General features: G+C 33.7%; 1 long non-coding RNA gene across 8 annotated transcripts in view; it reads left to right on the top strand.

Moving 5' to 3' along the window:
• The window catches only part of LOC109492592, a 307,588-nt gene that overhangs the window by 152,984 nt on the left and 137,114 nt on the right, over positions 1 to 17,490 (top strand). For 5 of the 8 annotated variants that reach the window (XR_006595500.1, XR_006595497.1, XR_006595504.1 and 2 more), the window contains one exon: positions 14,790 to 14,880. This is a non-coding gene — a long non-coding RNA (uncharacterized LOC109492592). Of the gene's footprint in view, positions 1 to 2,186; positions 2,311 to 6,411; positions 6,556 to 14,789; positions 14,881 to 17,490 lie in introns of all 8 variants that reach the window. The other 3 variants (XR_006595499.1, XR_006595503.1, XR_006595496.1) reach the window with 2 other exon arrangements.

The raw sequence follows: 17,490 nt of genomic DNA, 5'->3' as shown, positions 1-17,490 counted from the left end.
GATTAGTGAAGTTGAAGCTCTTCCCTAATCTTTTAATGTTTTTCAATTCCTGTGTGAGCCTTTTAACACCTTCAAAATTAACCATAAAGTCCTTTATTGAAGTATTCACCTAATGCACCCAATTAAATAGTAAATAAAGCTGAGACATAAGCCTTAAATAAAGCTAAGACATAAGCCTGTTGCTTATTCTTGTCAACAGTTAATGGTCAGTTTTACATCTACCAAATATAAATAGGGTAGTCTTTATGTATAAAAATTACATGAGCAGTTTTAGCTTTTCTCATTCATTGATGTTATTAGAAAAATGATATAAATTTGAATGTACAAAGTATATTTGTTTTAAATTATTGCTTTCATAATTTTTGTATACGAAGGTCTCTGTAAGAAGTTTTGCTTGGAAAATTAGGCATCAATCTTTATATGGGAAGGAGGGGGAATGGTGCCATAGTAAAAAGAAAACTAAAAGAACTGGAGTGAAGAAGCTTTGATCTACCTCTGCCTCTAATGTCACTCCTTTTGTGGGCTTGGGAAGTTGCGTTTTTAGAACAGGCACAGTTAAAATAAGACATAATGTGGCCTTGCTACTTAGGCATTAGCAGTCTGAAGTTGTAGCTGTTTCAGGATCAGGCTATTCATTCTGAATGAGGCAATATTATAAATGGTGTCTTTTTCTATTAAATTGATTTACTAAGAAATAAGTGCAGGCCTCCTGGATGGCCCAGTCAGTTAAGCGACCAACTCTTGATTTCGGATCAGGTTATAATTTTACGGTTTGTAAGTTCCAGCCCGGCATCTGCACTGTCAATGCAGAACCTGCTTGGGAGTCTCTCTCTCTGCCTCTCTGTCTCTCTGAAAAGAAATAAATAAACTTTTAAAAAAATAAATAAGTGCAAATTTTTTTCTTGAATGATTCTCAAATTTCTTTATGTAGATTTAATCAATTTTAGTATTTATCCAGCTATAGCTATGGAGGACAAACTTAAGATGACTAATAAAACCCAAAGTTTCATAGCTGACAGATAAGGAAGACTGCAGTTTGGACAAGCCCTCAGAGTATAATGTGGGAAGAGAACTACTGGGGGAGAGAAAGAATGTGATTGCAGCCGCAGTTATTGAGGAGATTGGCCTTTTGGGCAGTTTTTTCACAACTTGCCCTATTTTAAGATAAAAGTGATTATTTGATTAAAAAAACTAAATTGGGAGAATATTATATAATGCTGTGTTAAAAAGCCATATAATTCTTGATAAAATTATTGCACATTTTTGAGACAGGCATTTGAGGCAACCATCTAGGGTCATATTGTCTATCTCCTGTGTGGCCTACTGACACAAAGTGATGACAGAATCTTTTGTGTTACTCCCAAAGGGCTAAGAACTTCTAAGAAATCCTAACTCTCATCAAAGCTGCTTTCTTTACAAGTAGTTAGTTGACCTCTAATGCACTCATTGTTTGTTTGTTTGTATTCAGTTAAAAAAGAAAGAAAGACAAAAAAGAGAGAGAGGGGAAGAACAAAAGACAGAGAGAAAAAGAGAAAAAGAAAAGAGAAAAGGAAAGGGAAAGGAAAAGGAAAAAGAAAAGAAACAAAAAGGAAGAAAACAAGTCTGTCATCCTAAATAATAGGATGTATATCAGGAATATTTAAGAACTTGAGCTTTTTACTGTAAGTCAATATTTCAATTAAAAATAAATTAGTCCTTGACAATAGAACATTTGAAAAATATGCTTTGTTATGTACTTTACTTAAAATACTATATCAACAATTAAGAAAAAGTTGACAGAATAAATCAGTGTTGAAATGTATCTTAATAGGTTTTCTTCTGGCTTGTTTGAGGGTTTCCTTCTTCTTCAGTGCTAAAGTATGAATATTTTATTCTTTACTAGTGGTCCCACTTCCCACTCTCTTCCTCTTTACAGTGACTGCTTTTAATCTACACTAGGCAAGAAATCCTTATAATCAAAGTTGTTGTCATGGGCAAAATACTGAGTGAAAAGGCTGTGAGTAAATATGTAAGGACTTATTTTATTAGTAAGGTCCACAGAACTAAAAATACCAATAATAACTTTTATTTGAAATTTTTATTGGTTATTCAAAAATATTTCCTAAGTAATTGGAACTGATTGTAACTCTAGCACAGTGTAATGAAAATTTTCCAAATGTTCCATATGACCTTTCTCTTGTTCACAGACTAGTTTCTTTTTTCTCCACCTCCATGTTGCTAACCATAATTCTGACTCTGCCAGAGGAGAGGGAGAAGAGTGAGAAAAGATTTTACTCCAGTGGTACCATCTCAATGCGGCAAGTATTTAAGGTAGACTCACCCTGTCATGATATTTTAATTTTGTATTTTCTGTAAGTGCTGCTGAGGCATTTTCCTCTAGCTGACTATTCCCCTCTCAGCTACTGTTGTTTTCCAGAGATCAAGTCTATAGCAATTCTCCGTTTTTTGGGATTCCATAATCATATCCCTTAAGTGGTTCCTTCGGCAGATTGTAAAATGAGTTAAGCTGTTTTTCCCCCATGTTGTATCTCTCTATATTTTCTTGGGCTCACCTTCAATCAAATAAACTATAGGAGAGAAAGCTATTCCCCAAACAGCGATTTTACCTAGCTCCATTTCTAAAACATCTAGATAGCTCTTTTCTTATTCTCCAGATCAGGAATCAGGAAAGTAGCATTCACCAGCCAAATCCAGTCTACTGCCTATTTGTGTAAAGTTTTATTGGTATACATACCATTTATTTATATATTGTCTGTGACTGCTTTTTCACTATAAAGGCAGAATTGAATAGTTGTGACAGAAATCATATGGCCTGCAAATCTAAAATGTTTACTATATAGCTATTGCTGAGCCTGCTCAGACACTGAGGTTGAAATTAAACTTTAGTCCAGTGTATTCTGAAAATATCCCAGGGCACATAATAAGCCTTCTGGATGAGCCCACTGAAGATTCATTGGGAGGACTATGGACACTAAGTAATCCTCTCCAAACATCATCTTCTCATATTCTCTTTCTCCACTATTTGTGAGTTTTGAACAGTGTTTTAGATACTTGCTTTGGTTTATCCAGAGGGTCATCTATGTTAGAACTTATTTTAAAACCTAATATTTAGTAATTTAACACTTGAGTAGAAACCTCCAGATTGATATCTTGTTGTTGATATCTTGTTACCAAAAAAAGTATTTAGTAAGATAAACCACCTCTTACCTCTCACTTTGTACCTATTTAACCCTATTAGAGTTTTTTGTGAAGAGCCAATTAGGCTTTGTTATCTTTTTTCTAAAATTTTCCAAATAGAGTTCTAAATTTTCCAAATCGTCATTCACATAGAATGAAGAATGACCTATTTGTAGAATTAAAGAAAATGATAGAGCACAGATGCCTCAACCAATTACTTTTAATGTTTATTTATTTTTGAGAGAGAGAGCACAAGTAGGGGAGGAGCAGAGAGAGAGGGAGACACAGAATCTGAAGCAGGCTCCAGGCTCTGAGCTGTCAGTACAGAGCCCAACGTGGGGCTTGAGCTCAGGAAACAAACCAAGAGATCATGACCTGAGCCAAAGTCAGACACTTAACCGACTGAGCCACCCAGGCCCCCTTGCTTTCTCTATATTGTGTCTGCCTAGTCTAACTAACAGTGGATGGTATCCTCAGGTCTTTCTCCATTTTTAAGGATATGTGGTCAGACTCTGTACATTGTACAGGAAGATCTAGAGACCAGTTCTCTAATCTTCCCCAGGTGAGAAATGTGTGTGAAGGACCCTTCTGGGCATGTTTCTATGTTGTAGTCATACGCATCCCATCAGGTGGTTCATCTAAGAATCAAGATTTGAAAGGAATGTAACCAGGATAGGTTCTCTAAACTGTTCTTATCAATAATAAGGCTGATCTTTAAATCTCTGTTTGCTATTTTGCTTCTTATTTTGGTCTGTACTCAAAGGAGTCATTTCACAATTTAACATAGCCTTATTAGTAGTAAATAGAAGAAACTCAATTAGAGTCAGCTCTTACTTTCATTATTATAAGCCATAGGCTCTGCTTTTATATGTTAGAATTTGAAATTAGCAAAGGGAAAATATTATTCAAGATGAATTTAAGTATTTTCTTCCTTTACCTTTTCTCTCCCCTTAATCTCTCTTTGCTTTAAGCTTAATATTTTTAAAGTAATTTTGGAGGATTTTTAAGTTTTCTAGACTGAATAGGTCCTGACTAGCTTTCACTTGAAATTTCTAAGATCACCAAAGGCTACAATTTGAATATTATAAATAAATATGTTACACATGAACATAAATATATATATATATATATATTTATTATATAAATTGTGACATAAAAATCCTTATTGATACTTACAACATATATATATATATAGAGAGAGAGAGAGAGAGAGAGAGAGAGACAGAGAGAGAGAGAGAGAGACAGAGAGAGAGAGAGAGAGAGAGAGAGAGAGAGAGAGAGAGACCCTGAAACAAAGAGGTTGACATCATATGTTCCTGGTAGACATGAATTTCATTATTTATTGCTGCAAGTAATGTCTTACACCTTAGGGCATTTAATGCAATTTAGCACATTACAAATTGCTGTTTCCAAAGAATTTTTTTTAATAAACTTAAAATTAAAGCCAGATAAATGTTAAGGTTTTGGAAAGTTGACAGTGCATTCTTATAAATGGCTGACCTTTTTTTATGCTTATCTGGAATAAAATGGATCTAATAATCTCTTGATTGCTTGCATATCTCTAAATCTAGTCACTGCAGAAAGAAGTGAACATTGGTTCAATCAATATCTTATCCCAATATGACTGACAATAACACTAACTTTTATCTAGGAGAAAAAAATAAAAATAGTTCATGTATTTGAGTTGCCTGAACTACTTTATTCACAGCTAGCGTCCCTCTTTTGAGATGCTTTGTGTCTTACCAAATTGCCTAAATACTTTCTAGAATAAAGTAAGACACACACATATGCTCACATGCACACAATCACATTTGTTTCCACACAAACTGAATAAAATAGGCATTAAAAGAATGCCTCTAACAGCAATTTAGTTCACACAAGGAAGACCCTTCAAAGAAAAATATAATAAAAAGCATCAGCGTTGTATGTCCCAGTTTTAAAATTTTATGTTGCTATCTTAAGGTTCATTTGAAAAATTCTCTTTTACTATCACTCAAACAGTTTTTTGAAAGTGAGGCAAGAGTTACATAATGAAATAACAAAACAAAAATACATTGAATCTTTTCATCTCAGAGCCATAGGTGTTCATAAAAGATCTGATGTTAACACCTTATTTAACACTAGAAACAAATTCAGTGTTGTGATTTGACCAAAGTTGGAGACCTAGTCTTGCTGACTCTCGAGGCTCTATTCTCCACTACCTGATTCTCACAAAAAGTCAGCAAATACAATAGGGAACTGGTGATATTTATGTCAATCATATCATTATTCCCAGATTTTCTTCATTAACATTACCAAATGTTTCACTCAACTGTTTTCCTTCCATCTTTCCCAAGACAACAATTTCCTTTTCCTTGGCTAATGAAGCATCCATAAGTACACTTGGGTCTATCACTAGAGTTTTCTGGAAACTGGCATTTTAAGATAAGCATACAAATAAAGGGATATGGCTTCAGAGCAAGATATCTTGGCAACATTCAGTTTTTGTCTCATATAAAGGAACATGGCTTCCTTTCAGGAAGCTGTACTATAATACAGAAATCACATCAATTATGAAAGCCTTCTTTTTAGTCTTCATAAATGCTACTTTAAGAAAGACTATTCTCTATTTTCTCCTCCTAATAGCTGTACAAAACTTTAGCTTGGAACAATTTGTGGAAATGATAGCCACAAAATAGCACGAAATGTGTAGAGACAGTTTAATAAAATATTGTCCATTAGAAAAACTTAATATAACAACTTCATAAGAATAATTTTTAAATGCATGCCAATGCATTATCTAAATAATGGTAAACATTATATGTGTTCTCAGTTTATTACTTTTGTACCCAGATGGCTGTAAAATATCTAACAAGACATCTTTATTTCCTTTGAAAAAATAACCTTTAGAAGAGGCAAAAATATATTATTATTTTAAAAATTAATATTAATTTCTAGATGGCAAATGTAACCTCCCATCATCTTGTTCCCTCAGATGACAGTGATAAAATAGAATGAATTGGTGATGTTGAAGATTTGCAAAGAAAGCAGTTTGACTTCATATCCAAATGTTTCATGACATGTTAAATAAAATATGAACTGTTTCGTCCTTACTAATAATGGAAATTGATTAGAACCTGGCTTAGCTAACACTGCTCCAGATAGATTACTCTTTTTGAAGTAGAAAGGAAACATCAATTCAAATTCACATTTTTTCTATCCCACAACCTTTCCCCTTCATTGCCCCATTCCCAGATTGCCAGTTTAAAGCACAGATTCTTGAATAATTTTATGTGGACAGCATCACCACTATATCCACTTTTCAGAGAGATATTAATATGCCAAAATGTGAATTCAGTCACAATTACGACGTTGAGTTCTACTTGAAACTGGGTAAAGGTAAGATAATCTTTTGCTCAGCTATTACTTCCCATTTACTACCTTAATACAGTGATCAATCCTAACAGTGGAAGTACTCACATCTCTACCACCTTCCACCAAGTGCATGGATTATAATGAAAGCAGCAGAAGAAAAATATGTAGCAGGATTTATAATCCAGCCAGATTACAAAGAAACATTTTCTTGGAAAATAATTTCCTTATTTGTTAAAATCTGTTCTTCCTTAATGAATTTCACCACATAAGGTAGTAAAAATAATAATAGTAACACTTAGACCTATCCAGTAATGTCAGTTCAGCCTAATACTTTCTTTGGCATTTTTGTATAATTTACTCTGATGTTTAAATGAATCATGTAGAATTCTTATATTTTCCGAGTTCTGGCCCCACCTGGTATGCCTCCTAACCAAGACAGTGACTAGCTGGCTGTTTTGTGGATATATATCTAACATGTCTTGGTGCAGAGCAAAAGTAGTGAGGTGTACAAATCCATGTCTTCTGGATTCTCGTTCTGCTTCAAAATGTTACATCTGGCCTTTGGCTTGAAAAAAAAATATGCCTGCGTTCAAAACTAGCATCTAAGGTCCAAGGCACCTGCTTCTGTTCTTCATGATCCTACATACAGTAGTCTCTTCACCATGACCACAAACCCTCCTCTACCTCCATGTTCCTTTAGGGCATATGAGGAAATTTAGGGTCCCTGCACACCACATGCTGGCCATGGGAACAAAGGTCACCTAAATTGCTTTCTCCTAACAAAACCACTGAATGATATCCTTGCACGATTTTGAAAATGAATTTTTCTTTGAAAATTTTCCTAAAAGCTTACAGCCAGTATTACCATTAGCTCCTGTATCATCAGGGATTTCATGCCTTGTCCTTTCTCCCTTTCTACAGTATACTAAGATAATAAATGGATTTGTCATTTTCATTCCTTTCTCATCATGTTCTCTTTATTCCTTTCTTGGGCAAATAGTAAAACTATTATGCCAGCTGGCCAGACTTGAAAATCCTTTATTTCCCCGAAAATGTCTGACTTTCAAGTTTCTTGTCTATTTTTCAGGAGGTCGGAAACTGAATATTTACCTTTTTTTTTTTTTCCAGGCCTCTCTCCACTCAGAGGCTGACTAGGAGGGCATCAACACCAAAAGGCAGAAATAAAAATACAGGAATATATTTAAATTCACTGTCTTATTACATAGTTTTATATCCTCTTTTTTTTTTGATTTTTTTAATGTTTATTTTTGAGAGAGAGAGACAGAGAGAAAGGGAGAGAGACAGAACTTGAGCAGGGGAGGGGCAGAGAGAGGGAGACACAGAATCCAAAGCAGCTCCAAGCTCTGAGCTGTGAGCACAGGGCCTAACACGGGGCTCAAACCCACAAGCTGTGAGATATGACCTGAGCCAAAGTCAGACGCTTAACCCTGAGCCACCAGGTGTTCCTGTGTCCTTTTAAAGTGTATAAAAGTAAGACAGCATCAGTCATGATAATGTCTTCCCAACCTTTATATTTACAAAAGTTTGGTTACAAAAACAAGCTCCTACAAAAGGTCCTATGTGAGATGTTAGAGGGAGTTTTATGGGTTTAGCATCTTTTTGTGATGCTTGCTTCTAAAATTGTGTTTACTGGTTGAGAATATTACACTTGAAGTTATTAATTTCTTTACAACAAAACTGGCACCCAGAGTAATATATATACAGAACAAAAAGTTGATTGGGTTTTAGATTTTGGCCAAATCATAAGCAAACTCTAGCTAGATATTGGACTTATACCAAAGAGTACCTAGGGATGACAAGCAATATTAAGAAAAAGGGCCTCATGGGTATCATAGTTAAGAGCTAATAAGTCTCTATTAAAATCGAAATCTTAAGCCAGTAGATATAAGTAAAATAGTTTATAAAAATAAACAATATTAATATTAATTAAAGCATGATACTCTGATGTGTTGGTCATCTGGATCTTGTTCTCTGGGTCTCAGGCAAAATGTTCAGCTTTACATAGTTATTTACATGAGCCTAAAGGTGTCAGCTTCTGGAGAATTTCCAAGAATTCACAATTTAATGTCTCCACCCAGAACATGCTTTCATTGTATGAGGATGGCTTGTGTCTCTTAAATAAATGGTTGTGACTCTAAAGACCAACCCGTCTGAGTTTTGTTCAGATATTGGAAGTGTCCTTTCCATAGAAGTTTGCAGGCTGTCTTTCTCTGATTTCTCTTCCAGTGTATCAGGTCATTAGGTGCTTTACAAAGTTCCGTTTCAGAATTACATTTGTTCCTTCTAACTTTCCTAAAGATGGAGTATAATTTGAATAGTATGACTTCTAAGTAGCAAGACTTTGTAATTCTCCAACACTAGTCACTCGTTATTGGTACTTGTTTCACTGGAGAGATAGACTGAAAATCCACAGATTGGGAATGAAGTAATATTTTTGCTAATATTAAATCAGTAACCCTTTATTAAGTAAAATTGTGAAACTAAGCAAACATGGTACAAATATATTTAAAATTCTTTTCAGGGTTTACTTTATGAAACTCATTTGAATGTGTTCAAAGTTACCCTAAGACTGGGCCACTTGTCCATACCCATCTTTACAGTTTACCAGGATAATGGTGATGACAGATGAGACACAAAGCAGATATTCTTCAGCATTTTAGTACCTTTGCCCCTCACTACAATGTTAGTTTAGTGTACTAGTTGTCCTTGCCATGATAGAAAATTCAATATAAAATTATTTCAAGTTTTTGGGGGACTGCAAGTGGCTGATCTGAAAGTGCCACGGTCAGGGCACCTGGGTGGCTTAGTCGGTTGAGTGTCAGACTTCAGCTTAGGTCAGGATTTCGGGGTTTGTGAGTTCAAGCCCCACATAGGGCTCTCTGCTGTCAGCCTGTCAGTGCAGAGGCCGCTTCAGATCCTCTGTCCCCTTTCTCTGCTCCTTCCCCTCTTGCACTCTCCCAAAAATAAATTAAATATTTAACAACAATAAAAAAACTGAAAGTGCCATAAATTATTATCATGTCATATAAAGCCACATTTCTCCCACTATTTTTTTTTAGTTGTGTACCAGCTACTGGCATTATGTAATAGCTTTTTGAAACTTCTTTAAAGAATTGGCTTCTTGTAGTGTTAAGGGGACCAAGATCTTCATTAAAGCTCCTGTCTTTCATAATGATTACCTAAAACATTTTCCTTTGCCTTTAAATTATTGCTTTGTGTTCAGACTTCTAATTTATAATGACTATATACTTCAAAAGTATCAGGGCAGAAAGAGTTCTTTAATCTATCAGATATTCTGATTTGGAATTCCTGGTGATATCAAGAATGTTTGCTGTTTCCAAAGCATAACAAAAATCACATACTATATGCAAAATATGTCTGCTACTACAATAAATGTTAGCTCTCTTATCTCCACTCATTTGCCAAGATCTAGGGTATGCAATGTGTTCTGCCATCTGGGCTGATTCGGTTTCTAGTAAAAGGGGTCATATACTATGGATAAGTTGAATTGTTTTGATAAACCCTGAAATTTTCCTGTTCTTATCATAAGACTCATTAAAAGACAATAGTATATCTTAGTATACTAAGATATGTTTTCTCCAGGACAGTATAAAAATAAATATGTTTGGAGCATGGACAACAATCCTTGGCAGAATCCAGCAGTTATTTGTTTTCTCTTATTCTGATTATGGAAATAAAGTCCCATGATTTAAAGGATTACATTAATACTTGGAAATGCGTGAAGGAGTAACAAAATGTTATAGGAGATAAACCTATTATTGATAAATATTTGAGATTTTAAGTGAACAACAAAGATTGCTCAGCATGAGGAACCATGAAGTTTAAAGGAAAATCTGAGTCCTTATTCATAGAATCTTCCATTATTTAAACTGAAGCTGTTATTGATATGAAACAGAGTGAGTAGGCTTTTCCCACGAATAAAAAGAAATGTTATAATAAACTATTGGTGTCCACTGATTTCCATGAAGTTGAGTCAGAATACCCAGACTCGTTTAGATCACTTATTCATGAATGGATGGGAAGTTATCGAAGACCTCACTTTAAATCATAAAATGTTTGCTTCTGCTTAGGGGTTCAATCACTGATAACCTGGTTAAATTATACATATACGTGGTGATTCGAGAAAAGTAATGAGCCCTTTACTTGCATTGGTGAAAAATCTAATTATCTCTTGACCAGAATGAAAAAAAAATTAATGGTGTGACGTCTGTCATAATTGAAAGATTTGCATTATTTGAATATGTCCTGGGATAAGCCATACCCTTAGTTTTGACAAAGTGTAACTTTTCCTTAAAGCATCATTTTCCTTTTGAGCTTATTAAAGATATGGAATGAATTTTAGACATCACATTATCAATAAAACATAAGAGGTGATCCATGTGTAGGATAAAAGAATACTAGGAATATTTAAGATGATTAAGTTGGAGACTTGTGAAAACCGGTGAATGTCTTAGTAAACCTGTAAGTCATAATACTGCAGGTAAATTTTAGACCTTCCCAGGAAAAGGCCAACTAGTATTTAATTAACTTCATAAGGAGGACATTAAAAAATGAAAGCAGAGTGCAAATATACAGTTGTAAAATGTGTAGACTTGAAGATGAAATATTACTTGGTTCATTATCATGGAAAACAAGAGATTACAATTTATGAACAAATCAGTATCTTTTTCTGTGTGTTTTGTGCCTTAAAGAAAAAGAGTATGACAATGATTGGTACAAATGCAAGTTGTTTGTTTGTTTATTTGTGTGTTTGTTTGTTTTTCTACTAGACCTTGAATGATTGGTTTGTTCCTTCTTTGCTTCTCATTTTAGGGGAAAATGTGTGAGTTGGGTAAGAATATGTATGAGATGATCTAAACTTTAATATATTTAGCAACAATAAGTCTGTTAATATCAGCAGAATATTTGCACCATAAAAAAATCTATGAACTGGAGAGCTTCAATTTTTCCTTTAGAACAAGCAAACTAGTAGGTCATTATTCAAATTACTATGACCTGATTATGAAGTACAGAGTCCTTGGTTTATCTAAAGAAAGAGGTGTCCATTTAAACAGATAATTCCATTTACAAAATAAATATATACCTATTAAGTTATCAGTGTGATTTCACAAGAGAAAAATATCCTTTGGTTGGAAGCACACTGGTAAGATTTATTGGCTGATGAATGGGTAACATCTGAAGTTTGTTATAAAAAAAATTTCAACTTTCTGAGTAGTCATTCTTTCCTAGGGTGAGATTGTGTGATAGTGGCAGAATTTAAGGTTAATATATTATACTACATGATATTAATAAAAAAAAAAAAACTTCTATGATTGTTCCTTAACATTTACAGCAAGTTCTCCTGGAGAGTTTAAGAGAAAACTGAATTAAGTGTTTGGTCCCCTTTCAAAGTCCTGCATCATTTACCCACATTATTAATAAACTTCATACTTTAAAAAATTTCCTTTGTCAAAATGCACTCTAAAAAGTGTCTTTGTAAAGTAGTTTCAATTTTTTTTGGAAGTTGGTTCAAAAAAATTTTTAAAGAAAAACCTTTTAGATTGTGTCCATTTTTTTTTGTTGTAAGACACTTCTCAAATGAATAATTGTGTTCACATAAAAAATTTCCCCAAGTGGACTTTGTAATTTTGAAATTTTGAAATTTAGAAAGATAGTTGACCAAAGGCAAAGCTTGTCCTATAAAGATGCCAATGTGACAAGCCTTTTGGGACTTGTTGGCCCTTGGTACTGAGTCAAAAGACAGATTTATTGTGTCTATTTTTATCTTCTTGTCTATGAACTTTCTCTTATAAACTCACAACAGAAAATGAAAAGGACAGTCCAAGAGATAAATGATGATGCTGTAGTAAAAGGACAGATTTTTACTGACCTGAAGTCCAAGGAAAGGTTTTTAAAATTGATGAGATAAGCAGGAGATTACTTTAAAAACATTTCTTTTATTTCTAGGAGACAAAATTATCTCAGAATTGGGGAACTTGATAAAGGAAATAGGTCCTCAGACTCAAAGTGGGACCCTACTTCAGCATCCTAGTCAGGAAGAGACTCCAAGCAAGAGAGTTATGGGGACTTTTCATAAGAGAGTTAAGTTTTAATAACCATTTTAGCAAGACCTCCAGGTTGTCTATGTTCAACTACTCAATAGTAGTTAAATTAGCATAATAAATAAATAAATAAGTAAATAAATAAATAAAAGCCTACCTGATCAGGTGGTGCTGAATGTATTAATTTACAGCATCAAGGGAGAACTACACCTTGGTGGTCTTAATAATGATTCAAAATAGGGAGATTAGGAAAAAATATTAATGAGGTTTTGGGGTATGAGTTCAGTGGATTTAACATAGGTCATCCAAGGCAGGGAACTGGTTGGTGAAATTTGTAACGCAGTAGTTTAGAATTGGTTGACATGTAAAGATGTAGGTCTTGAGCCTAAGAAAATCATGATGTTCATTTCTCAGATAGCAAGTGTGAAAGCTACTTATTTTGTAGAGAACAACAATAATAATGGCAAAACTGCTAGCTAGCAAAATGTGATAACATTTAATTAAAGATTTTTAAAAATTCCATAATTGATAAAGCAATATTACCTTCTTTCTAATGTATATTTATTAAATGATGTATTAATGCTACATTTTGTTTTACATGAGTTCAGCCATTCAGCCTCATGATTCTTGGAAACTTTGTAAAAATAAAATATGACCAAATCAGTTTGTGCAGCTTGACTCTAATATATCTTTCATAAGAGATGTAAAGAAAATGTCTGTTGTGTGATCCAAAAAATTTATTCTTATCAGCTTGACAATTGTAAGGAATTTCTACTGAAATTTTCTTGTTATTTCAATATCAGCTAAAAAGAGTTAATTTTTGTATTATCTTTTTTATGACATTTTCAATGGAATAGAATAGCTGTTGCTTCTTAATAAGCTCTGACATTCTCCATCTTTCTTCTAATTTGTTTTAAAGGCCATCTAAATAATAGTTCTCTGTTTCTTGTATTCAAAATGGAAATGTACTATAACATATACTAACTTTTAGATTTTATATTATCAAAAATATATCTGACTTCTTGTCTGATTTAATAATTCTTGGTTAGTCAATATCTGAGAAACAACCCAAATAATATTTGAATAAATTACACTGTGTCCTATCCTTGTGACCCACATCTCTGTAATGATTCAAATACTTATATGCTTCTCTTGACTGTCACGCTGTTGACATTTCAGATTTCCATGAGAGCAATATGTCAAAAGATATTTAGGGTGAATGAAAAGTTGAATATCCAAAGCAAATATCTGAAATAATTTATCTACATTATAATGTCATACTATTATATTTCTGAAGGCATCAGACTATAGGATTTTACTCAATTATTTTTTTAACTATAATTATTTTCATCTGTTTGGTTTCCTTGAAACATAATTAACATTAATTTTTAAAAATTCCTTAGAACATAAAAATATGTAAATTTTGTATATTTAAGGACCCTACCATTTTTATCTGAATGATAAAAATGCATAAGAAGACATAGATTTAAGTTTTGTTTGCTGTTTGATTTATGATGGTTTTAAAGATATATTAGTATTATTTAGTTGTTCTATTTATTATAAACAATGGTTACAAGTGACATATTTTTGTATTTTAAATGTTAATAATTGAATATTGAAAGAAAATTTCAATTAATACATCATGACAAATGTAATTTTTGTTTTATAAGACTATTCTTCCAATAAAATGGAAACTCCCAGCTGAGGCAAAAAGGCAAAAAAAAAATGCTTGTAGAAATACTTCTTTTGCTGTTATTTGCTTCATGCTTGTAATCCCATAGCTTCTTAAAAGTGAAAGTGATAAATTACTATCAGTCTATGGCAGGTTTTTGATATGTCCCTTTGTACATGAGAAACTAAGTTGAGACCACCTGAACTCATTTCTCTTGGGATTTTGAGCAACCATAAAAAATGGTTTTGTTTTGGACTTGGTAGGGCTCAGAAATGAAAATGCCATTATGTTGAGGACAGCACATCAATCTAATTTGCTACCTGGATCTCCAATCTCATCCTTTTCCAGTTGAGACTATGTTACAATATACAAGATAATATCAGTGTTACTTCATACTTGAGTAGCGTTTTCTAAATGACTTTTATATTTTATTAACAGAATTGGGACATTAAAAGTGATTTACTAATTCATATGGCTACTAATGAATTTATCTAAAATTGCAGAAACAAAAGGATTGCAGTATATGGATGCTGTGGTGTTTTGTGAGTACAGTTGATATACCAGCCAAGATGACACCAAGGACATCCCCAAAAGGTAAGGAATAGGTAGAAACAAAAGGTACTATTATGTTTTGTTTAAAAACATGAAAAAGAAAGTCTTTGATTGAGTAGCAATCTTATTTAAAGGTGAGAAAAAATATTGTTCTCTTGATTTCTGTTATATCATTATCATAAAATACAGATTTCCTAGTTCATAGGAAAGGGGAAATATCTATTTCCTGCACTGAGAAAAAGAAACCCTCATGCACCGTTAGTGGGAATACAAACTGGTGCAACCACTGTGGGAAACAATGTGGAGGTTCTTCAAAAAACTAAAATTAGAACTACCATATGATTCAGTAATCACACTACTGGGTATTTACCCAAAGAAGACAAAATCGTTAATTCTAAGGGATACATGCACCCTTTATGGAAGCAACCTAAGTGTCCATCAATAGATGAATGGATAAAGAAGAGGTGGTATATGTGTGCATGTATGTATATATACACAAAATGGAATATTATTCAGCCATAAAAAAGAATGAAATCTTTGCCATTTACAACAACATGGTTGAATCTAGAGAGTACCATATGATTTCACTCATATGTAGAATTTGGGGGGGGGAAGAGAAATAAACCATAAAACAGACTCTTAATTGTAGAGAACAGATGGTTACCAAAGGGGAGATGGGTGGAGGGATGGGTTAACTAGGTAAAGGGGATTAAAGGTACACTCATCACTGTGTTGCTTAGTTGGTTAAGTGTCTGAATCTTGATTTCAGCTCAGGTCATGATCTCATTGTTTATGAGATCGAGCCCTGCGTTGGCCTCTGCACTGATAGCAGGGAGCCTGCTTGGGATTCTTTCTCTCTCTCTCTCTTGCTCTAACACTCCCCCACTCACACTCTATCTCTCAAAATAAATAAATTTTAAAAAAGAAATGTAAGGGGCGCCTGGGTGGCGCAGTCGGTTAAGCGTCCGACTTCAGCCAGGTCACGATCTCACGGTCCGTGAGTTCGAGCCCCACGTCAGGCTCTGGGCTGATGGCTCGGAGCCTGGAGCCTGTTTCCGATGCTGTGTCTCCCTCTCTCTCTGCCCCTCCCCCGTTCATGCTCTGTTTCTCTCTGTCCCAAAAATAAATAAAAAACGTTGAAAAAAAAATTAAAAAAAAAAGAAATGTAATCATATCATATTAATTTAATAAGAATTGCAACTTTGAGAAATTGATACATAAAATTCCTCTTAGAAAAGAAATCTCAGATTTGGTAAGAAATGTACCATAATCTCTTTTTCAATTTATCTAGACATTTCGTAGGTTGCTTGTCATGCATGAATATAAATGTTTGTCTTAATATATTTATCTAGGTGTATTTAATGAATCTGATGTTATTAAATGTTCACACACACACACACACACAAACACAAATGGATCTAAAATTGCATTAATCTGCCAACACTTTTTTTTTTCTGATGGATGAATTTCTATATTCTAGGCAAGAGTTCTGTTTAATCTGAGATACCTAAAGTCTTCAGACTTTCATGCAAAATTCTGCGTGTGTACATGTATATCACGAAATCTATAAAAGATAATAAACCAGTAATAGTCTTAGAATCAGTAATCTCTAAACTAATTTTATTATTTTGTAGCTGCTATTATTAAAATGACTTGGCTATCCATTCTAGAATATGGATATGAGGGGAAAGAACTGCTTAAATTGGCTGAAGAGTACAGAGGTTTCTTAGAGAGCATTGTTCCTAGGAAATGCTCTAGGAATGCTTCGGTCACCTGAATCTCAGTTCTTTATATTCGTCATGGTTCCCTCAAAAGACAGCACACTCGACCTGTGTTTTTAAAAACTTAATTGAAGTAACTATTTATAGTGTTGTGGATGAATTAAGTGGTTTAATAAGAGGTTTCAAGCCACTCAGGGATTAGTAACAGCCAGAAACTATTTCCAAAACTGAATCCCATTGTGAATTTAGTCACCTATCAGAAGCTATAGTTCTAGAGGGATGCAGCTACTTTAAGACCCACATGATGATATATATATATATATATATATATATATATATACACACACACACATATATATGTATATATATACATATATATACATATATGTGTGTATATATATGTACATATATATACATATATGTGCGTATATATATATATATATATATATTTGTAGCAACATGATATTATGCTAAGTGAAACAAGTCAGACATATAAAGACAAATAGACAACAGATAATTTTACTTACATGTGAAATCTAAAGGATAAAATAAAGAACAAAAACAGAAACAGAAACAAAACAAACTGATGAATGCCAGAGGTGAGGGATGTGTAGAGATGAGTGAAATAGGTGAGGGGGATTAAGAGATACAAACTTCTACTTATGAAATAAGTCATCAGGACGCCTGGGTGGCTTAGTAAGTTGAGTGTCCAACTTCATCTCAGGTCATGATCTCACACCTCTTGGGTTTGAGCCCCTTGTTAAACCCCACATTGAACACCATGTCAAGCCTCAAGTCGGGCTTTGTGCTGACAGCAGAGACCTTGCTTCAGATTCTCTGTATCCCTCTCTCTCTCTGCCCCTGTCCTGTTCAATCTCCCTCTCAAAAATAAACATTTAACAAAATGTTTTTAATTAAAAAAATTAAAATA

The sequence above is a fragment of the Felis catus genome, chromosome A1 (assembly GCF_018350175.1).
Source record: "Felis catus isolate Fca126 chromosome A1, F.catus_Fca126_mat1.0, whole genome shotgun sequence".
NCBI lineage: Eukaryota > Metazoa > Chordata > Mammalia > Carnivora > Felidae > Felis > Felis catus.
The sequence above is the reverse complement of the archived record's forward strand: the minus strand, read 5'-3'. Positions and strand labels throughout refer to the sequence as shown.